Here is a 24,867-nt window from a genome sequence, read left to right as displayed (position 1 = left end):
GGAGCTAGGCGGAGCTAGACATGCATCTGGCTGTTGTCAGGTTAGCATTTGGGTCCTCTAAAAACCTCTACACAACCTGACATTAGCAGGCTGTTCAGGTTTAAAACCCTTCAAAAGTTAGACAAAAACTATTTTTTGCCTAGTAAAATATAATATTGTGACTTGCTTTTGGTATTCTAATGATGGTGAGATGAAGCCTCATGAGGCATTGAACCGTTGGGCAAATTGCTTCAACTATCCCCACAGTTAATGAAGCTTCATGTGAACATGTCACCACCTACTGGTAGAGTGCATAACTACAGTTAGCAATATAATCTGATGTTTGCAGTGGATTTTCTTCTTGTTGTTTTTTTTTATATAAATCCCTTTGAAATTGTTGAAGATTGTTGTGTATAATAACAGTTTTTTAAGGTTTTTTGGTGCGTAAAAGCTCTTAGAAGAGAACAATATTTTTAGGTACACTGTTTTTCTGTCAGTTTAGTGACATAAGCTCAAGCAGACAGTGATGGTGCTTGTCCAAATCAGGCAATGATGAGCAAAATGAAAGGTGTTACCAATTTTTATTCAAAAATAATAATTTTCAACAGTTTTTGGCTTTAATGTGGTTGTAAGTTATATTTTCAACCAATCTTTTGGTTAAACAAACCAATCTTATTTTGCAGTGTTTTACCCAATCTAAATTGGTAAAAGGGCAAACCAACAAAAATTGGTCACTTTGGCCAAAATACTGGTTAAGAGGTATAGCAACATTCAAAACCTTATACCAAGTCTTAAACCCTCAACCTTTGAAATGTAAGGCAATATAAGACGTCACTTACAATACCATCTCAGCCTCAGAAAGCAACACTACAAAATACTAAAAATACAACTGAAACCAGTGGCTTGTTCAGATTCTGGTTATTATATTGTTTGATATAACCAAATGTTTTTTAACCAACTAGATTGGTTAGAATCTATCCAAACTCTATCCAACTGATCACAGCTCTCCTACAAACTCTGACATCTTGACTGAATACTCAGACTGTCTAGATCCCTGACAAAGTTCCAGGCGAGCTGAAACACTTCCCAAAGCGGTCACGTGGTGTGGCAGGGTACAAAGGATCAATGATTTTTGGCCCCTACCCTAGCTGAAGCAAGCTTCGATATTCGCTTCATGGAAAAGCCCCCTCCGCTACTCGACACACATCTTGAAGCCTTGGATCATCTCATAACATCACTAGTATTTATTCAAGTTATCTTTGTCTGATTTCATTTCTTGTATGAACTGAAATATTTAAGCTCAAGTAACATGCAAAACCAGAAATGAATCTGTAATGAGGTGCATTGTTTTCCACAGCACTGTAAACCTCATTGGCTGATGATCAGATCTACTCTTTAATCTTTGGAATGAGCACACAGATTTTTTCAAAACTTTTCTCCTTTGTACATTTTTAAACTTTCAAAACTTTCCTCTCTTGTTCCCTTGTCCATTTTCTCCTGTAACCAGGTCTATGTGTCAATAAATCCATGTGGACTTCTGCAGAGCTACCTCCCTATCAATTGGTTTAAGTTATCTCAAGCCTGTCACTAAATGCCAAAGCAGCCAGCAGGAGGAAATCAATGCAAGCTCAGCGTTCAGCAAAAACACCATCTGCAAAACATAGGACACGAGCGAATTCACACACGGCTGCAAATCAGAGCTTACACCGGCTCACAGTGACAGCCCCATCCTGACAGAAACCAAATCATGCAGTTTCTGTCTGCCTTTGGTAAATTTACCAAATATCTTATTTTTCTCCCTATGAGTTCCTAAGATATACTTCCTTCCTTTTTCAGTTTCGTGATAGTTGGAACTTTTCCAAGTAATTCCAGTCACAGACTTCTCCTGTATGAGTCATTTTCCAGTCATATATTGTCTTTATTTGTGTTTTCTCTTGAAATCTAAAAAAGAAAATCCTTTGTAAAATTGCCAGTCTCTTTCCCTTAAATAGTGAACCGAATCCCAGCTAATTAAGGAAGTGAAAAATATATTTTACCACAGATCTTAAATCTTAGGAATAGTAAAAGGAAATAATAGATTTATGAACACACGCACACATAATGACACCTTTGTGCCAAAATACTTTAAAATCCATGGTGCCCTGAAGGAGGACTGTTAGCGCTTCTATGATCGAGCACCCATCTAAAGAGAACTGGGCTAAACCTGTTCATGCCTCCTAAACATCTGCGGACGGACACAAACACACATTTAGAAAGAGCCTTGGAGATCCCATCCATAAAGCTCTCAGGGGTAACGATGGCAGATTCACAACTCCTGAAGCAATGAAAGTGAATCAAAGTCAGCCTGGATGTGAGGCACTCCTGCTGTTTCACTTTTTTCTTGTTCCGCACTGAATAACTTGCACCAGTGTGATGAAAGATGTCACGCCCACACAAGTCAAATGCAACTGAGGAAATGTTTTTAAGTCTGATATGATAAATACTTCTAAAACCATATTTGGGTCACAGAATGTCTCACTGGATATTTCTTTCTGAGTAGAACAGGTATCAATAGATATATGGGTAAAAAGATTGAAAAGTGAAGAGAGAAGATGGCCTATGTCAACATCTGGAGTTTTGTGAAAAGGTATTTGCCCAGTGTCAAATTTCATTTAACTTTGTTTTTTTGCTACATTTAGGAGTTTCAGAACAGAATTTTAACGTGAGATAAAGAGGACAACAGTTAACACAAAAAAAAAAAAAACAGTTTCACAGGATGTTTCCTTTATCATCCAAACCAACATTCACCAATGTTAAAAAAACAAAACACCACCTCCCACCGCTTATGTAACCAAATGTATTTTTTCAAGGACTGACAGTAGCTGCGTTTTCATTAAAAATGTGTGTAAAATCTAGGGCTGAAACAATTAATCGTATTAATCCAGATTAATCGATTATTGAAATAATCATCAACTACTTTAGTAATCGATTAATCGTTAACTGGAGTCTGTAAAATAAGCCTTTGGCTGACAGAGCAGCCCAATTAGAGCAGCAATTATATAAAAAAATGTAAATAAAAATATGTAAACATTTTGCATTTAAGATAAAAATAAAACAAAAACATTTACGTCTGTCAATATGCTGTATCCAGAACTCCTCAACTGGAAAAGTTTTAGTTTCACCTGGTTTAATTTATAAAAAAAAAAAAATCTTCTTTAAGAATTCTTTGGCTATTGGTTTATTTATTGATTAATCAAAGAAATAATTGAAAGATTAATCGACTTGCAAAAAATTTGTTAGTTGCAGCCCTAATAAAATATTAACGATCTTCTGCTAATGCCGAACAAACTCACTTACGCCATAATATTGCTTACATTAAACAATAAATGACATTAAAATCATACGTGTTTGTTCACATGATAACTAATTAAAATCATCAGCAACATCATCCTCCTACCAGTTCCTGTCATCTTCTTTGACTTTCTTGCCAGTAGTAACACCCGGTTGTTTTGCCATGTGCAAAAAAAAAGTCTTTCCATTGCAGTTTTGTGACATACACCAATGGCGATACAGTTTGTAAAACCACCTCAACCTAGTGCATAAATTTTTAATGAAAAAATTTTTTTTCCAAAATTTTTGTTTCCATTAAGTAAACTTATTTTCATAAATATATAGTTTGTGCATTTTGATGTGTAAAGCAATACGAAGCTAGAGAGAGAAATTATATACATAAGGAGAAAAAGAAACATTTGAAAGAGATTAAATACAAACATCAGCAAAAAAAAAGTTAAAAACAAATAAAGGGTCTAAGAGTTGCCTATTTCAAGTAGATATTATGCTTAAAAACCTTTCAAAGTAAAAGCATTCTGCAAATAGCAGGTTCACATATTTTACAACAACGCAAAATATTTAATTCCGGCAACAGCAAAGTTTGAATGCAGTCATTTAGGGAGATAAAGGTCAGGTAGATTTGTTCTATTATTTAAAGAAACATTGTGTAACATTTTGGCACTAGGGGAGCTGATGTAGGATTAAATCCTACACTGATCTGTTAGGCGTCATATCTGCAACTTTTTAGGGTTAGCTCTTGTGTTTAAGGCAAGGCAAGGCAAGGCAAGGCCAGTTTATTTGTATAGCACAATTCAGTACAAAGACAATGCAAAGTGCTTTACATGATTAAAATATAGGAAAATAAAACAGAATCAACGCGAGTATGAAAAAAAGGGGGAGCTCAGACTGCCATAATTTGGCATAATCTGGGTTACAGGACTCACCCAGCAGCATATCTGAAATACATTTGTAAGTTTTTGAAATAAATGTTTATATAAATTAGAAATGTCTTAAAAACTCAACCCCCTAACAACTTCTTTACAATCTGAAATATTCTTATGTCCCATTAGATTAGATTATGGCTAAAATGAGTGTCAGTGCATGGGACATACATTATTGAGTATTTATTCCAGTTTAAGCATTAACTTGTGAAATTCACATTGTCTACATTTACATTTACTTTTGTACAGCCATACAGCTGTTAGTTGAACCTTTATCTTAAACTGCTTCCATATTTAAATGTATATATGGGGATTGGATCAGAACTCCGACATCTTGAAAAAAATGAAATTAACCACTTGTCCTGCAATGGTGTACGTGTCTTTTATGATGAACCTCCATTTTGGTATTCAAATTTACAGTGTTCTACCGCTTAGGGATAGAATGACGTCCCAGTTCACTTTACCTCATTTTTCCTTCCTTAATGATTGCTGAACCATCTGTGATTTAGTCAAATTTATTTCATCTTAAAAGCTCCCCAGTGTCTAGATAATTACTAGGGGTGTAAATCACTAGCTTTATTGTGATATGATATCAGATCCATTTGTTTGGACGACTGTGCTCTTTTTTGCTGATATCAAATCTGTCCGTAAGGATATTGATGTTCTATAAGAAAGTCGGTGAGCTAAAAGATGCAATAATATATACCAATCTAACATAGTAATTAACATCTATATCAACTAACAGGATATTCATAAATGAAGAAAATTAAAAAGTCACCTGTTCAGCTTCTGACACAGTACTGCTAAAGCTACAGTTTCCTAAAGATGATTATGTGGATCATTAGTTCAATATTGAGTTTTTTTTATTGTTACACCCCTAGTAATTAGCATTTGAATTTATCAGTAAGAACGCCAGACTATCATATGAATCACTCATAAGACCTAGCATGGTGAGGTTTGTACATTTTCCTCTCGCTAGACAGAGCATCTGAATGGTATATGTTGACATATGATGTTGCTTTTATTAGATCAGGGCTGTAAAATCTGACTATGCCTTGTTCATATTTTGAACCAGTGATGCACATGTCCGACACAGATAGCCTCCCTGAGATACAATGGTAATGTAAAAGAGTTTTGGAAAATGAAATATCCCCAAAAAGATTGAAGCAACTTGCCTTAACTGTGTTTAAGTTTGGTATAGATATAGAAAATATAGAAATGTGCAAGTGTTTTTTAACAAAAAGGTGTTTCTTTGTTAGTATTGAATACATTTTCCTTGCCCAGCAGACAAAAATACGTAGTATCCTAATCTAATGCTAGTTTCTTCTATAATTATATATTACTTGAGTTATATTTATTTATTACTTAGATTTTCCTGCCATAATTTGTTAACCAGAAGTTTTCTTAAAAAAGTAGCGGAGCGTAAAATTTCCGAAACCTTTCTATATTAAAGCACAGACCAACATATGAACAAATAGCATTCACCTAAGCTAAATATTCACTGCTTTGAAAGTGCAACCAGCTTAAAGAATGTAACATTAAACGTTTAAAAGAAGGGCCTAAACAGAGAAAAATTGCTCTAAGAGTAAAGAAAAAGGGCTGTGGGTGGTTAGAGGTTGCACATGGATCCACATGAATAAAGAGAGTGAATGAAAACAAACAATGGAGGATATGGAAAGAGAGAATAACAGAGTGAAAGAAACAGAGGTCAGCAGCTGACAAAACAAAAGGACGAAGTCAAAAAAAGAGAGCTGATATATCTTTATCCTGAGGCGAACCAAACAAACACACGTTCCCAGCGCTGTCCATAGACTAAACACAATCCTGGGAGAAAAGCTGCAGCAGACGGTGCGCAGCGCGCTCTCAGATTAGAGGTGTCTCTTACAAATAGGAAAACAAGGCGTTTAAAAATAGACGCTAGGATCCATCCTATTATTGTATGAGAGTGGAGGAAATCCAGGGGTAGCTTATAGGAGAGCACTCAACATGAGTCTGCTCCAAACAAAAGCATAAGCACACACACATATAGCAGGGCTGTCCTACCCAGCCAGCTGAGACCTTTGGACCATTAGGGGAATTAAAGCCAGAAGAACATAAGTAATGTGAGGTGAAATGAAGTGAGGAGAAGCTCATAGGAAGGATGAATGTCTTGGTAGAAAGCTGACAGAAGCAACAGAGTAGAGGATCTGTTCTCATCTAAACATCATGAAAATAAGCTTTAAAAGTTCCGCTTTGAAGTTTAAGGCACTGCTTGTAATAGAGGAAACTGTCAAAACCCGCTTAAACAGTGGCAGTCTTATTCAACATAGATTTCTCTCACCTTTCCTGACAGTAAAATAGATCAAACCTCTATCAGTGACATTTCATATCTTACCTCGGCTCAGCCTGATCCATGAATGTCTCACCAATAATTGAGAAAATGAAAAAAGAGAACTCCTTTATCCAAAAAGCAGCATATGTCCTTCATGTAGGCGTGAAGAGAAGACAGTGAGGAAGAGATGAGTAGCTCGCAACTCTGACCACAACTGAAGAGAGAGAGTCTTTGCTCAGAGAGCTGCCCACCTCCTCCCTCTCTCTCTGCTCCCTCCCTGGAGCTTATCTGTCCTAAGGCTATCACTTCTCCCTCACCTCCCCCCAGGCTCACTTCTGCTCCAACTTCATTCAGGGTTTCCAAGGCAGCGCAGTCATGACGCTTACAGCGGACAGCCAGCCGCTCTGAACACACTTTCAGCCCAACTCCAGTTTCAGTTCCACTTCAGTCTTTCCGAGAAAGAGCCACCGAGCAGAGAGAGAGAGAGAGAGAGAGAATGAGACATGGAAGCCTGAAAGCTGATCCCCTCTGATCTCATCAAGCAAAGTTACCAACAGCAACCAGACCAGCCGGCAGCTGAGAGAAACACCCGGTTCACCTCCCTCCCCTCTCTGACTCCCCCTCCAGTTTCACAAAGAGCTCACACAGAGAAGACCAACCACACCAACCTGACCCTCCCCCGTCTGCAACCCCATCACACACATGTGCACATACGCTTAAACCCCTGCACGTGCCACATGCCTCACACGTGCACAGCATGTGCACATTATTGGCATCAAGGTGCAGACGGCCATTCACGTCTAGGATGTCAAAATTAAATCTGCAAATTTCAGTTCACTTCCAACCTGAAGGGTCACATGTATCTAGTGCCACTGCATGCTAATAGACAACATGAGCTCTTAGATACTTCAGCAGCATAAATCTAGGCGATTTGGTCTGTTGGTGCATGCAAAATTGATGTAAACCAGTAAACATTAAATGCCACGCAGTGGTAATCCCTAGATCAAACAACCAAGCAGGAGAATGTTAAAAAGTGTTTCGAAACATGTCTTCTGTCGCTGTTTTATGTTTGCAATTAACACATAACTTTCAGCGCCGCCTGGGTGATGACCCGCTCCCTTTAGTCCCCCTCCAATGCTCTCACAGCTGTCTGCCCTTTTACTGTTGTCATGTTGTAAATTCAACTAAATCAGAGTATTAAGCTCTTGTTTTCCTCCTTTTCTCTTTATGGGTTATACTTCTCTTCATTTAGAGATGCATTAACACAGAAACATGCAGAGGAAGTGGTAATAAAGACTAAAGCAAGTCATAAAAAGCTCAGACCCGACCACTTCACTTCCTGTCCGGCTCTCCTTCACTACTGCTGTCGCCGCTGGAGAACCAAGCTGCCCACAAAACCTCAAGTCCAAGAATACAATTGTCTTATCATTACATCATGTCAGCTCAGGCGTCCAAACATGACACGCAGCAAGACAGCTTTGAGACGGTAATTCAGGGTCTGTCTGTCTTCTGTTCTCACACATCTACAATTAACGGGGAGGACACGTTTAGTAGCTGGATGACGTCAAATAAAACACTGTGGCTGAACTACCACATTCTCTCAAACGCTGAAGAAAAAAGAGGTCAGCACTTAGTAGAACACAGCATTTTCATTGTCCTCTTAGACTAAATTCATAGTCATAGAAAGGGCATCCTAAAAAGCCTTTGACTGTTCTCCTGTATCAATGTGAAAAGAAGAAAAGCAAAATGGTGGTAATGCCTGGGACAATTTCTTCTACTGACCCGACTAGTCATGCAAAAAAAACCAACAGCTAACAAGCAAAGAAGTAAAAAATGTAAAATAAAAGAATAATGGTAATGATGATCTAATTTAGATGTAATTGTCATTGCAAAAAAACCCCATAAAAACTATATCTACCTGGATTGAAGACTCTGTTTTATTTCTGCTATAAAGTAATCTTACCAGTTTTAATTAATGCTTTATGTAATGTGGTTAAATGGTTGCTCTATTTAAGTTTTAAGTAATACGTTTTTTCTACAACACCCTAACCTCAGAGTTTATTTTCATTTCACGTCACTATTTACATTCCCATTTCACTTCCCGGAGGCTTTTCATTAAAGTAGAGAAGAATGAAAGCCTTAATACTAACTTCTGTCATTCCAAATAACAGACAAAAGATCGAACAATGCATGAAGCTTCCAACCCAGGAGTCAGCAGCAACCCCCGATGTCCTCGGCTGGACCCTGCTGGAAATTGCCCCATGATTTTCTGCCTGAAGGCACATCCACATTTAAGAGACCCCAAGGGGGTCTGGGGAAGCATGTGGGTGTGTTTTTGAGGGAGGGGTGGTTAATCTTTGGGACAATAAGGGTTCCTGTCCTCCTCACCCCACACACAGGGCATTAGGGCCAGGGGCCTCACAGCTGAGGTTCGTACAGATAATAGAAACTGGACCTATGTGTGTGTGTGTGTGTGTGTTTGTTGATGTGTCTCCCCTTCCAACACACGTGTCAAACACAAAGCCACCCAACTGTCCACATCACCCATATAGAGAGGCCCTGAGAGAGGAGAAAGGATGGATGGCTGGAGATGGAGAGCAGAATTGGAAAAGAATGGAAATGGGTGAGGCAGAATAAAAAAAAAAAAAGTAATGGCAGTCAAATGGCTGAAATGGTAAATGGTACAATTACTCTGTACAGATGGCTGGATGTGAAAGCGAGAGGAGCAACGGCAGTTTGGATGGAGCAATAAAAGCGGGGTGATGAAGGGCACACCGGCCTTTTTTGGGTGGCAAAACAATCAGCTGCTTTTTTCATCTACCGATCCACCCGCTGGAAATCAAGGAGTCCTACATAAAAGCCTTGATAATGATGATAAAATATGGTGTTTGAGCAGAGCTTTTTTTAAAGGTCAAAGACATAAAATGTGTTAATTACAGAACTCTAAAGGGAATGGCACTGACACATCAAAAAGTTCACAGCTTCCTGTCAACCTGATCTCACAGCAGATTGATCTACACTCTTTTCACATTTAAAACTACAAAGTGTTCTGAGAAGATTTGCAGTGACAGGAAAAGTGTACAGTTTCAAGCAGAAGGAAAGATTACAATGAGAATTTTTTTTTAATTCTCATTTCTATTCTACAGCATTGAGATAATATTTTGTTTAAAGGAGCAATAACTAAATGTATTGCAAAAATAACCCAGATTATAGTAATTTGTCACCTGGGATGGAAGTAAGATCCTCTATAAACAATTGATTCTCTCTATTTACAACTTTTAATCAATTGTTTCTTCTTTTAAGCCTAGAGTTACTGAGCAGAACTACTTTGTGTGTATAGCCTGTGTTTACTTCCTGGTTCCTGAGCCAATCATATGAGATTTCCCAGTGTTGCCAAAACAGAGTAGAGAATTTGGTATTTTCTTTTGGCAAAAGAGAGGTACAACACCCTACTTTGGCTGAATCCTCTTCACTTGAATTTAGTTGCGGTACGTCCCCGTCTCTCTTGACTTGACACCCTCTTTCTTGCATTGTTCGAATTTAAAAGTGTAGGTGTCATTATAAGTAATTTCTTCTTTGATCGCCTGTCCCTGCAATCACAGCAGCAAGTTTTCCGTCTTCAACAGTTTTGCACAAGAAGGGACTAATAGCCTTTTTACCATACATTTTAAGCCCTGTAAGACTGGGCAGAGAGTTTCCCTAAACATCAATTTTGAAGTTTCGCATGGGATTCATAAATGCAATTCGGTAAGTCACTCCAACTGTTGAGTATGCTTTAATCCAAAGCATGTTATTATAGCTCACCCCATTTGTTTAGGGTTGTTGTTCTGCTGGAAGATGAATATCCATCCAATTCAAGTTTTTTTTTTGCTTCAAATGGTTTTTCTTGCAAGACTCACCTTTATTTATATATCTACCGTTCAGTTTCTGTATATGGAGAAGCATCCTAGAAAAGAAATGTTGCCACAACCTTGTTTTACTACAGGCAAGGTGTATCAAAACGGATGGGTAGCATTTCCAACTCACATTGGATAATGCACTTAGGCCAAAAAGTTATTTTTTTTTTTTTTTTGCTGAATGTGTTACCCAAAATAACTTGTGCTTTCTTTCAACAATAGGCTCTATCCCAACTTCCTGAACTTAAGACAGCTCTTTTGTTTCCTGTCTTTCATTACCAGATGTACTGATTAATCCAGGTGTGGCTGGCCATTGTTGTCATGGTTACTGAAGTGGGGCAAAACTTGATTAATCAATTTATCCAGTAATGAAAGACAGGAGATAATGGAGCTGCCTTAAGTTAAGGAAGTAGTGCAGTTGTCCATCGAGCCAATGCTTCCTTCCAGCCACAGCTTGGTTGGCTTTGAATGGGCTACATTGGTGTTGCACTAGTGATTGTTAAATCAGGGCTGAAATAATTATTAATCATATTAATCGTGATTAATCGATTATTGAAATAAATGAAAACTAATTTAGTACCGGTAATTGATTAATCATTAACTGGAGTATAGAGGCTGTAAAATATGCCTTTGGCATATTTTAACTCCACTTAAATTTCGTTTTAGTTTCACTTTAATTTCGTAAGAAATCTTCTTTAAGGAATGTTCCGCTATTTTTATTACTAATCGATTAATCATGAAAATAATCAACAGATTAATCAATTTGCAAAATAATTGTTAGTTGCAGCCCTACACTAGTGTTTTAGCAGCGGTTTGCAGCAAATTAGTAAAAATTCTTACTTATTATTGTCTTTCTAATTATTCTCCAGAAAAGCACAAAAAGTTTAAAACTAAAATCTAGTTATGTTATGTACACTATTACATTTGCTTTTTTAACAAACTCAGAGATGTGAAAGGGATCGACCACACATGCCATAAAATCAAACAGATTACCTGTCGCTATAAACCTTCACATAACAGAAGTGGGACTTTTCTATGCAGAAACCCTGCAGGAATTAGTCAGCCTGAACCCTACACCAATAAAAATACACATTCTGTTTCTTCCAGACTAATTTAGATGATATTGTTGGGTTTTCATATCTCAAATGTTTTTCACCAAAAAAAAAAACAGATGTTAAAAGAACAATTAAGCAGATACTCTAGATTCTGACAGAAGCAGCAGCAGAGGCTGCATTTATGTCGCCACCCCTCCTGTGGCAACATTTCCCTGTGTTACATAGCTTACCCATTTTTCTATTCCTGTAAGGGCATTTATTAGGAAGAGAAATATGAGACCTGCCATATTCCAGCATCTGATGAAACATGCAGGCACCCTGCTCTCATCTCTTGTACACATTAATACAGACACTGAGCGTCTGAGTACAGCAGGTAGGCATCAATTCAGCCAGGCTGCACAATCAATGGTGGTAAATGGAGGCAGCGGGAGGGACAGACAATGATCTGTGGCTCTTATTTCCCCCCTCAGTATCTCTTTCTCCATTTGAACATCATTTCCTTGTCTTGTTTCACCATAGGAAAGCTCATTTAATGAGACACAATCTGACTTTGTACAGCAGTCATTGAGTTTTCCCTCTCTCATGTTCCTCAGTTACACTGTCAATTGGATCAGTGCATTGTACAACTCTCTCTGATTTTTACAATGTGTTACTTATGTTTGCATTTTTTACTCCTGCCCAGCTGACAGGAGAATTTGACTGCTTGATTAACAAATTAAAAGCTTAGTAATTTACACAACACTGAGCTTAATAAGAAAGAAAAGTTTACCCAACTTATGAAGACAATGGAACAGGATTTCTCCTTTATGTTCTCTTTTCTAAATGGAGAAGCAAATCATCACCACCCTTTACTCCTTTCTGTGCTCTACATCTCTGTCATTCATCAGTCTAACACCTCCCCTGCCACTCCCCTGTTTATACTCGCTCATATTCCTCTTTTCTGTGCCGTCTTTCCAGTGTCTTCTTTAACAGCTGTGGTTCTGCCACAGACACAGCTGACCCTTAGTTACAGAGTACCGGCCCCCCCTCCCCAGGGTCCCTCAGAGACCCTACATCATTAACATGGGCACACACATAGGAGCTCAGAGTGGGCTGTGATAGATGGCCGTCTGTGTCCCGCAAAGACAAAAAGAAGATAGAAGCCAAATCAACCTTTCTAACATTATGCGATTGTTTAATCATTACTCAGTTAAATGTATTTTAAAGTCCACATCATTTAGGCAAAATGACCAAGACAACATGTGGACCACATCAAAACAAAAGCCGCCTGCTTGAATGAGCCACGTACAAAACAACGACACGGACAAAGACGGGAACAATGGCAGCTGAGTTTGGGTTGTAAAATTTATTTGTTTGCTTGTTTTTAACAGTTAATCCCAATAGGAGATTCTGTGCTACGTAATACATTTCAATCGCATAAAAAAATCAATACCTTCAAATCTTTATCCACATTTGCATTGCTTTCCGAAGCTGACTTGTGTTTCAGGATAAAGTTATTCAAGCTCCCTTTCTCCAGAGCGGAGATACCATTAACATGCACTAACCACAAGCATTGAATGATTTCACTCCTGGGTTTCATTGAATTATGACTTTGAAAGCTTGCATATCCAGAGTCCATTATTGGAGGACTTTACTGATGCTGTTTTAAGTGCTTACTTCTCCTCGCATGAATGGATCTGTGTATTGGCTGCAACGCTCCCTTCCCTTCTGTTTAGAGACAAACCCACTTTTAAGCATATTACTGCCACCTAAAGGGCTGGAGTGAAAAAACTCAGAATCTTGTTTAATGCAATGTACTTTACCTCAAACTGTGTTTGGTTATATTGCAATTGTATTGCAAATGTTATTATTTGCTCAGCCCTAGAGAAAACAAGGGCAAAAACTACAATGTACACATGAATGCAGTCCTATTTTCTTATTTTAAGATTTACATCTTTATTGTTGCTTCTGTAAGTGGTCATTCACAAAGGTGGAAATGCAGAGATTGCTGCAGAGTGCTTTTAAATCTCCAGCTAGGAGACTGGTCTGTTAGGTGTTTCAGCTGCTCCTTTGAGGCCTCAACATTACTCTTGACTCCCATTTCTTCACTAGATAAATAAATGAAAGTATTTGCATTATGAACTCACATTCCAGCTATCAATCTTGCCATGAAGACTTTTTTGTTGGCTGACCACTGTGTTTCCTGTGCCTACGCATGGTGTTATGTTACTGTCACTCTCTGGCATTTTGTATCTTTTTATGGCTGACTTGGGCTTGCGTGACTTTTTCTAATCACCTATTACTCAACCTGATGATGGAAATGACTATAACTAGTGAGAGCCATTCACCCTAATGCAGTAATGGAAAACATTAATACACTTTTTTTTTTCTTCCCTTTCTTGTTCTCAAAATAAGCTACCTGAAGAATACAATGGACACTACAAAAAACAACTGTGCACTAATATTTTTTTCAATGACTGTATATTAGAGAAGGAAAAATACAATTAGTTACATATGCATTTTTTTTTTTTGTCTAATCTATATATAGTCTTAATTTAGGTAATGGCTTTTAATCCAGGCAGCTGTGTGACACAGACTGTATGGGGTGTGCTTCTAGGAATGAAAGATTCCATTTCAGCTAAAAATGCTGCAAATAAAACTAAATAACATGTTAAAGAATCTGGTGAAGATATAGTCATGACAGACTAGAAACAGAGGCTCAAGTTTTTGATGATTGAAGTATGATTTTTTTTTTTTCAGTGCTGGGTTTAATACTCTGATCTTAAACCTTATAAGCTGCACTTTATGTACCGAAAGCAAAACCGCAGTCAGAAGAAAACCATTCTTTAGTAATCTGAGTGGGTTCTAGGACTTCCGACAATAACTGCCTATAGAGATTTTAAAATTTCTTTTATGTCCGTTTTGAAGCCACTAAAGATTTTAAATGGACTAGAGCAGGGCTGACAGAATTAATCGTACTAAAGTTAATTAATTGCTTAGTGAATTAATTGTAAACTAATTTAGTGATCAAATAATCATGTTTTTGAGTCATTTGTTTAATTTTATGTAATTACTTTAGTATAGAACTTGTTCATTGAGTTATGTTAAGTTACTATGACTTAGACAAACTGTATTGTCATTTTGAATGCACAGAGTGGATACAAAACCAAATTCCACTGCATAAAGCTTATAATGGTGAACATTAGCATTATAAAGTGCAGCAGTGATCAGAATGTAAACAGTGCAGGAGAAAAGAAAGCAGTTCAAAACAAGTTTTCTTTTTTAGATCATTTGGTTAATCAATTACTAAAAGAATCACACAAGGCCTAGTAGTTAACTTTCTAGAAAACACATTTTGATCCTTGATTTTTAACACGATTCAGATAAATGTTTGGTCTTGTTGAATTTTTTCTTTACATTGATTTATGTTTTTTTTCTGCTAAGCTGCTATACTTTTTAAGAATTTATAGTTTAATTCACTTGTAGCATTACTCCCTGTTTGCAGATGCAGCACCTTCAAAATATTGTTCCACTACACAACGGATCAGGACAGACCCTCTTTTTAATTATCAACCTTCTTACAGCACTGCTAAATCTTGAAGAAAATATTTCATCTGTTTATATATATATATATGGGCATTCTATATCCACTTTGTTCCTCAACATGATCCATTAGTGTGTCACACAGTGAGAAACTTAACTTTCTCTTCTAATCTAGCTTTAATAAGTCTGAGGATGCTACATTAGGATCTGACAAACGCTACCATGGCTGTATTCTAACAGCAAACACATCCCATCAGACAGGTGGGACTGATATAAAGACAGTCTTAGGACCTGGTGCTTCAAGCCCACATATTTGAACATACCCGTTATGCATTGATGTGGGTTGCTGTGAAATATCTGGAGTGATCTCTTTTCAAGTGAATAAACTATTTTTTTTATAATTAGAATCATGACTCTAAAACAAGAAACCTGATTCCAGCCCTGCAGATAATCTGATTTATTAGGTAGAGGTAATCTAGGGAGACATAGAATCATTGGATCAGCCCACACAGGCAGAATACATTTCAACAGAAAAAACTGCTCCGGCTTTGGACATTCAGCACATTTTAAAGCCAACAAATACATTGCTAAAATATTAAATGGTATCAACCAATATATGCCTAATGCTATATCACTACCCGACCCTATACTGACATTATTCTTGGAAACAAATTTTACCTGCAACTTTGTGGTTCTGGGTCAATAGCCATATTTTGACTTGTTTAATTTAATTTAATGTTTATTTAAACATGAAAATAATCATAAATGCAGGTTAATCCCCTTAACAGTATAATCTTTATATATATATATATATATATATATATATATATATATATATATACACGGTATATATATATATAAACATAAACAAACAGGTGCAGTTTTTTTTTTAGGCAGAAGTTTAAAAATAAAGCATGTTGCAGAAACCTGCCGTCTGTGGACAATCTGCTCGACGAAGAGGAAGCAATCTGGAATGCAATCACCTGCTTCATACACATTTTAATGCCTAAAAGCAGATGTTAGTTACATGCAAACATTTACAACAGTAAAAATGAAATCAAACATTGGTAACAGTAGAAATGAATGAGCAGAAACCCTTCTCTGAGGCGCACAGATGAGCTACAGCAACAACTGGAAGATATACCAGTATGCAAAACATTAATTTATGTAAATGCTTTGAGTTTACAGTCACCACCTGACATCAAGCACAAATTATTTGGAAATAATTTCTGTCGTCTGAAGGACTCGGACCCAAAGTAGCAGTGTTCAAAATCTGGGGAAAGTGCAGAGGGCAACTACTGATAATGATAGCAGAGCTAACCACGCTAAACAATGATGAAAATACCACTTTAACAACATGTCAGATTTATATCTTAGACTTTGTTTCACCATAAGTGGGATATTTGATGTTAATACGTTAACATCAAATAGACTGCTAACAGTAGAATAAATTTGTTTAATACACTAAGGGATTTTTGCGACATTTAGTAACTATTAAGACCCTTTTACCCTCATTTCACATCACTGATAAAAGTTACAAGGTAACTACAATTACAATCTGATGTGGATTCACCATCTTTGCCTGTGTTAAAAACACATTATGTCATCATTGATCAAAGAAATATAAAGTCAATTGAATTCAATTATGTCAAAAAAAAAAGGCGAGCCTTGTGATACATCTCTGTTGTTTGTGTTCCCCAGCACAAAAAAGAATTAAAGGGTTCTGGACCTGAAACAATCTCTTTATCTAATAATAATGAATGTTATCAAGTCCTATTAATGGCTCTTTTTTTTGTCTCTTTTTTTATGATTGTGAAAACATGTCTCTAATTTTTCTAATTTTAGCTTTTTGTTGGATATGCAGCTTGGGGAGCATTAGAAGATGAAACATGTGTTCAGTATGCATGACCTCTGTGTTTTTTTACTGGATCACCATCTCTGAAAGAATTCTTTCCATTTCTTTACCAATACCAAAACACACCAAAAAATGTGGCAAATATTAAAATAAAGCTTGGCTGGGGTACGTTTAAGTGAAGACTAGGTTTAAACTGTAAGATAAGATTTCACCCAATCTCATGAACCCACTTAAGAAAGTAGAACAAATAAAAAAAAGTATATGACCCATTTGTGATGACTAATAATTTATGGTAAATTAGTCATCCAGTGTGGTAAAAAATGCATGGTATCCACCCCCGTGGTACCTGTATTAATGTTGTAGGCTGAAATTATGCAGAACTCTATCAGTAGGTGTTTAATCTGCATCGACATGTCTCTATTTAACGCCGCGAGGTCAAAGGTGAAAGGCCAGTCAAATAAAGCCAAAAATCATCAATACACCAGGCATACTAAGTTATCAGGACGGCAGTCAGCAAACACTCTGTGCATGATAAATGAACTACTGTGCATGTTAGGTTAGGTTTTCTATATACAGCACAATTTATCTTTTGGATTAACATAAGACAAAAGCATCTGCCTCTCACAACATAAAGTTCCTATCAAACTCAACTCAACAAGCAGTTTCCATTTCCAAATGTTGCAAAATACCAAGAAGCCATTTATAAAGTTGAATATTACCCCTGTCAGCAGGGTAGAAACAAGCTTGTTTGTTATCATCCTGTGAGACAGCAAATCTACCAAGAATCATTGCAACAACATGTTTATGTGAAACTTAGCAAAGCAGAGATGGAACCCTGCCCTGACTAAATGCTATTTGGATATAGGTTTTAACGCAAAATGCCTGCAGCGTCTCCCTTTGTCTGCAAATTAGTGGCAAATGCAGCTCCTTGTCAGATGAGAATGAAAGCAGAAAAACAAAATCATTTTACTTTATGATTGGACGTAGACTGGGAAAAAGTGAGAGATAGTTTAGCCTCAGTGTCTTGCAAATGTAGATAAAATCTCGTCTTTTCAACATTTTTTACAAAACAACTACAATCTTTAAAGAAATTAATTGGGATTTTTTTGTATAAAATACTTTAATAAAGTACTGCATGCATTTCTCCTCTTTGATAAATTAATCCGGTTGCCTTCTGATATATTAGTAAATTATCCTAGGTATAAATCAGTATATGCTTTAGAGGTTTGTTGGAGAATATTATAGAGAATTGTGAGGACCAATAAACATACGACACCGTGTAAGATGAGATAAATCTTTATCGTTATTGAACCAATGTGAAATAAAATGAAATTGGCCGACTAAACCATTCAAGGTTTATCAAGAAACTATGTCACAAAAAAACTATGGCCATAAATTAGAAAAATGAAAAATGCTTGTGTATTTCACATAGCCCACCTCAAAGAAGCACTGTATTGATTCAAGTTATATTACTTTTGTAAAAACGATCCTTGACTCTATTAGCGTGTGAGCACAGCACTTTGTGTCTGCGACCCGAGGCCAGAGTGGGTTCTGAAGAGGTCCATCAGAGGGCAGCCGATGATTTTCTGGGTTGTGCTGATGGCCCTCGGTGCCGTCTTGTGCACCACAGTGAAACTTACGAACCACATGCAGGAGGTCAGCACAATCTCACTGGAACTCCTCTGAAGAGAGTTTCAAGTAAAGATAGGTTACAAAAAAATATCGCAAGCTTCAAACTCCTTATTGAGAGCTGCTCATAGTGAGAGATACTGAAGACCAACTCTTAACCTGCTGGTTCACTAAAACTGACAGCTGGAGAGATCCACACCTTAGTGGAAAAACTATTTACTAGGCACTACGTAAATCTGGCTCTAACAGATATCCAATAAGAAGAAAGACTGTGTGAAAAGAAAGTCAAATCCAATTTAACTATTCCCATAAGCCAACTAGGAGACAGCAATCCTGTGGACCCGAGGGAGCTCTGGTCTGGAGCTGTGAAAGAGGAGTCCAGGAGGTGAGCGACACCAGAATTCTAGTAAATAAAGTTTTCTAACACACAGCAGCTCAGCAGCTTATAGCAGCTCAATTTCCTCCAGAAGGACTGGTAGGGAGCATCAAGCTGTGATAGTAATCTACTTAACTTTGGGATTAGCATCTCTCTGTAGGAGTAACTTTCGGTCCGCCTGTTTGCTCATCTTTGCCATCACCACCCTAACACCCTCATTATCTATGTGACGTACTTGGAGGTTTGTACCCAGCTCCTATTTTTGTAATATGATGTAAACCAATAAAGACTTTTAGTCTCAATGACTGTAGTTTTTATCAAACTAAAAACGATTAATTTAATGTTTTTAGTTTACAATATTGTGCCCATATAAATCTTTGTTAAACCTCAGCTTTGTTAATCAAGTAAAATGTATCATTTTAATATTTAAATTATACTTTTATTTTATACAGTGTACTCTGTGCATTTTCACAAGTATTTTTTTTATGGAAAAAAGGATTTAAAGGATAGCTGATTTCTACTCTGTTTTTAATGCAATGAAAAATTTGCATTTCCAGTGCTTAAAGGAAACAGGAAAAAAGTTTTTTTTTTTTTTTTTTTTAATCTTTACCATTCAAACAACTGCTGAAAAAAACAGGATCCTCTGAAATCTGCTTTTTTTTTCCCCAAACTTCCATTTTTTTCCTTCATATTTTTCTGCATTCCACATTTCATATTTTTTTCTTCAATCCAAATTTCCTATCTAACCATATTTAACCTAATTATAAATCGGCTGAAAAAATATTCAACAAATAAATAACCAAAAAGTTAAAACTTAATTTAATTAAAACGAATTGTTGTTGTTTAGCTAAACATTGCATGCTTTTGCCAGGTACTGCCTCTAACTTCTTCTTCTCTTAGCGAACTTATCCGATCTGCAGTAAACTTTTATCGCCAGCTGTAGCCTCTTTCCGCTGGCACCGTTTCCCTCACAGTCTTCTCCGATGTTACGCCGTCTTACTCCCAGGCAGCCGTAGCCTATACTCTGTTTTCAGCTTTCTGTGTTCCTGGCAGACTTATCTGATCTTCCGCTGTGCTCCTCTGATCCTCCGCAGTAAACCTCCATAGCTAGCCCCTGCCAGCTGTAGCCTCTCCCTGCTGGCGCCATTTTCAAGGGGGCTTCTCCGATCTACCGCTGTGCTTCTTGGCTCTCTTTCTGAGCTAGCAGCAGCAAGCCGCTCTCTGCTCTGCTTCTGGTGTGCTGAAACACAGCGGGCTCCTCCGATCTCCCACCGTGGTTCCTTAGTTTCAGGCGGGACAGGGCTAGCAGCCTCTTCCTGGTTCTGGTTCCCTCTGGTGTTCCTTCACTGAGTTCCCACACCTCCTGCCTGAGCTCCAGAACGCCATCTCAACTTTTCTCTGTTCTCCAGAATTTGTCCCCCAATGTGGGACAGCATGGCCCCAAACTGGGTCACGGATAGGCGGAAGTACCTCTGAAAAGATCAGTCATCCAGACCTACCCTCTGGAGGAGGTGGTGGTATTCCCCATACTGGCTCTATCCCTGGGAATTTGGTGACCCCAGGAGTGCCAACAGCTTTGGCTTTCAAAAGTAAAAAGAAAAAAAAAAAAAAAGCACTACCAGTTGCTCTGTAGATCCATGTCCACCATGATGAGGGGAAACCAGCGACCAGCAAAGCCCTTCGCCTGCTGAGCAAATTCGCCTGCGGTGCAAAATCTCTTGCCGTGCCGTGCTAAATGCTAAATGTTTCAAGGCCAGCAAAACCAGGAGAAACTGGTGAATGTTTTTGCAGGTTTCACTTTCGGTGTGAATGCTCTTAAAAAGTTTGCTGGCTTTTGCAGTAGCAAACTACTTCTCCGTCCTTTTGACGTGACTTTGAATGAAAGTGGTCATCATGTTTTCTCATTCGTCCAGATTGTTTGTTGACAAAACAGGCAGACAAGTTGCTCTATAGATTTACAAGAATTGCTCAAGTATTTTTCTGCCATAAACTTTGTGGTCTTGAAATTTTTCCAAACTTTTTAGACAACTGTAGTGTTTCTGCTTTCCTCTTCGCCAAAGCTGACCTGAGCCCGCCCCACGCAACGAGGTAAAATCAGACTTGGGACAAAATTCACAGAATTCTATGCCTTGCCCAAATGGGTGAATCCTACGGAATTTCACATTTGTCTTAAATACCATTTTTTTGCTAAATTCTGTGATTTTGGCTAGATTTTTTTTCTACATAGTGGAAATCACAGAGCCCTACTTAAACTATGAATCAAGTAACACAGAAAAAGCTAGATATTTGACCAATTCAGGGGAAAGAATTGCAAGTCACAACAACAATAATTTTATATATTGGCCATGAGTGAGATTAGCTAAAAGCTAAGAGTTAAAAAAAGGACAGGGTATCACAACTGTGTGGTGTGAAACGGCATTCTTAACAAAAAAATCTGTAATTCATTTGTTGAGCTACTGTTGTGTTTGTTTGAAAATCAAATTATTTCTTTTTATTGTCGAATAGCTGAAAAACACCTATAATAGTTAACTTTGAGTCTTCTTACAGTAAAAACCTCCATACTGAAGTGAGTTGCTGTCTGTGAGATCTCCTAGTTTGTAGCATAGCCTTTTCACTGATTAGAAAATAATAATTATTTATTTCTATTTTTGACCAGATGTTCAGATTAAGTTTGATTAAAATTATTAGTTTCACTATACATCTGTATATGAATTGTATGATACATTCATAAATGACAATAAGAATCTGTAGTTACCACACTTTTTTTTAAATCAATCAAAGACTTTACCTTTTTATTTTTTTTTTCTAATTTGCTACGACATTATAAAATATCTCTGACTGTTGACAAAATCAGAGTAGACCTAATAAGAAAACCCACCGCCAGTCACTGGAGAAAAGGCAGACTTCTGAATTCTGATCAGCTGAGGGGAAAGGTCAGACTGACAAGAACCACCTCTGTGTGAAAACAAAGACCTTACCTAGTTATGCATCACAGAAAACCATCTATATACCATGTGCTCTAATGTTGCTATGACAACACAAGAAATGACGAGGAGGAAAACGTACACAGACACGGATGCAGGCGAGAGAAATAGTAAGACGAAAGCCTACAGAGAGAGCGTCTTTACCGTTGGTGATGGTATAAGAGGAAAGGATGCTGAGAGAGGAAGAAAAGAGCAGAACAATGAGCTCTTATGAGCTTCATCGTCCCCTTATCTCCTCTGCGGTCCCTATCACTCCATCTATCTCCCTGTCGTCTTTCCTCCTCTCTCTTAGCCTTGACATGACCAAATATTTCCCTCGGGCCACTCGCCTGTATTAAGAAAGATATTACTTGAGGAATTTTCGATTATGGGGTAGGGGCAAGGGGTTCTTTGAAAGAAAAGTGTTAGAGGAGTATTGGATGATTACTTCACCCCAGGCAAACAATATTACAGCTTCGCAAACTTGTGTAACTTAGGCTTAGCTGAATCAAGAGCACCATTAAGTAGATTTTAATTGATTAATTGGCTGACACTCATGGAGCTTTCATCAAAGGCACAATCTGATGCATAATTTAGCTTTTCTTTATTTATTAATATGGATAACAAGATAAAAGAATAAAAGAGTCTGACTGGGGCCAGAAAGTGGGTCAGAGTCTTCAGCGTACATGTAAATACAAACATGTTCTCAGATGGCAAAGTTTCCTTTAGAAAGTTGGATGAAAGATCAGCTTAAAATTCTTACCATCTCCCCCCCTTCGAACACACCAAACAAAAGCACACTGTGATACAGACGCGCACAATATCCTGTTTCACTCCAGCCTCCTGCTCCTTTGTTTAATTCAGGATGATTGCACAGCTCTGTTACAGATGCAGATAAGCAAACAGAACACCTCGTATCTCTACGCGACTCAAATGGCGCTGCCATAAATTTCTCCCCCGTTTGAAGACAAACACCTGTTGAAACAATGCTTGGGAAAAAACAAGAAGACGAACAGCTGGTTTGTCAATGGCTGTCTGCCTAAATACCTGTAGAGCCATTTCATACATCTGTTTCACTTTAGTGCTCTTTCTCTCCCAGCTGAAACTCTGGGTCCTCATCGCCTTTCTTTATGTTGCTTATTGGTTAATAATATAAAGTATATTTTTTATATGTGTTAGATGGTTACCTTTCATAACAATGTTCATGTAAAGGCTAAATCCTTGACTCACATGGCAAGATACATGGTTCATTCCTTCAGCAGTTGAATCAGATCGGTACTGGATATCGCCGATACACTCAGCCCAGGTATCGGATTAGAAAAAAACAGGATCGGTGCCTCTCTAATAGTAAACACTCGATGTTTTTGTTTCCATGGTTTTCTAGCATTGTCTATACCTCCAAATCTTTTTGTATTTAGGTATTAGACACTAACAAACAGCAGACGATACAGGAACTGCTTGTCCAAGTCAAGCCTGAGCTACTGTACAGTAAGTATAAATAAATATGTGAGTGGTTAAAAGAAATGCAAAACCCTCTCCAGCTTTCCACTGGAGCTTTGCAGACGCATAAATACTGAAAACTAAACTGCTGACTTACATGAGAAGAGTGTCCAGTGAGATGACCACTCTGCTTTAGGTTACAGTGATTTGTTTTATGTGGTAAAGTAATTACTAACTGCTAAACATCTCTTTCTCAGTCTCAAACACATTAATCATGGTGGGATTTATTCCGCTCTGACTGATGACACACCTCATCAAACTGCCGTTTGTTATAAGTTGTGCTGACATGTGTTTAGGAGTCTGTGAGGGTCTGTCTGTGTCCCATAATCATTCCCTTGTGTGCGTCACTGTCTGCGCTGGGTCGGTGTGCGTTCGCAGCATGTGGCGGTGGTCTGGTTTCCGTTCAGAGGCCCGATAAAAAGCTCACACATGGTGGCGGTGAGCCTGATCTCCTTTCGTGATAAGGGAGCTGGGACAGCTGTTCAACAGAACCTCACAGCCTGCACCAGAACTTTAACCATAACAGCAAAAACATACTAATCACAAAATATTATGATGATGTTTCCAGTCTCTATCGGCGCAGGACAGTAACAAAAAGGCCAGACAGTCATGGATGTCTTACAGATGACCACAGGGTAATTCTTTCACAGGGGCAGGAAAGGTCAATGAATGGCTGAGTCACAGACTTTGGCTTTAACACTTAACTCACCCCTGAGAGTGGGCTGCTCAGTGGAGCAGTAGGTAGAACTGCTGCCTTCTGGGTTTAATTCCCAACACGGGGTCTTTCTGCATGGAGTTTGCATGTTCTCCCTGGGCATGTGTGAGTTCTCTCCAGGTACTCCGGCTTCTTCCCACAGTCCAAAAGCATGACTGTTAGGTTAATTGGCTTCTCTAAAGTCCCCTTAGGTGTGATTGTGTTTGTGAATGGTTGTTTGTCTCTGTGTTGCCCTGCGATGGACTGACGACCTCTCCAGGGTGTACCCCGCCTCTCGCCCATTGACTGCTGGAGATTGGCACCAGCACCTCTCGTGACTTCACTTCGGAGTAAGCGTGTAAGAAAATGGATGGATGGTTCAGAGTGAAAGACTTTGATGTCACACATTCAAGAGGGTTGAAACTAGGGCTGCAACTAACAAATATTACGCAAATCAATGAATCTGTTTATTATTTTTACAACCAATAATCTGATAGCCAAAGGTTACTTGAAGAAGATGTATTACAGAATTAAACCAGGTTAAACTAAAACGTTTCCACTTTAGGGGTTCTGGATAGAGCATATTGATGGACAAAAAACGTTTTCTAATGCAAAATGTTTATACGTTTTTTTTCTTAAATCATTTTGATATAATTCCTGCCCTAACTGGGTTGCTCTGTCAGCTAAAGGCATGTTTAAAAGTCTCAATTACTAAATTATTTGACGATTATTTCAATAATCGATTAATTGTTTCAGCCCTGGATGGATGGATGGATGGATGGATGGATGGATGGATGGATGGATGGATGGATGGATGGATGGATGGATGGATGGATG

At 38.0% G+C, this 24,867-nt stretch overlaps 1 protein-coding gene across 2 annotated transcripts in view; it reads right to left on the bottom strand.

The window, feature by feature from the left end:
* Window positions 1–24,867, bottom strand: part of LOC107088624 (SPRY domain-containing SOCS box protein 4-like) — an 88,998-nt gene that overhangs the window by 47,834 nt on the left and 16,297 nt on the right. Inside the window, exon 1 of one of the 2 annotated variants that reach the window (XM_015380919.1) lies at window positions 6,604–7,138. The exons of the other annotated variant lie outside the window; for it this stretch is intronic. The gene's annotated coding sequence lies outside the window, so the exon portion shown is untranslated. Of the gene's footprint in view, window positions 1–6,603; window positions 7,139–24,867 lie in introns of those variants that run through there. 2 annotated transcript variants of the gene reach the window in all.

The sequence above is a fragment of the Cyprinodon variegatus genome, unplaced genomic scaffold, assembly GCF_000732505.1.
Source record: "Cyprinodon variegatus isolate N-32 unplaced genomic scaffold, C_variegatus-1.0 Scaffold224, whole genome shotgun sequence".
Classification (NCBI taxonomy): Eukaryota; Metazoa; Chordata; class Actinopteri; order Cyprinodontiformes; family Cyprinodontidae; genus Cyprinodon; species Cyprinodon variegatus.
The sequence above is the reverse complement of the archived record's forward strand: the minus strand, read 5'-3'. Positions and strand labels throughout refer to the sequence as shown.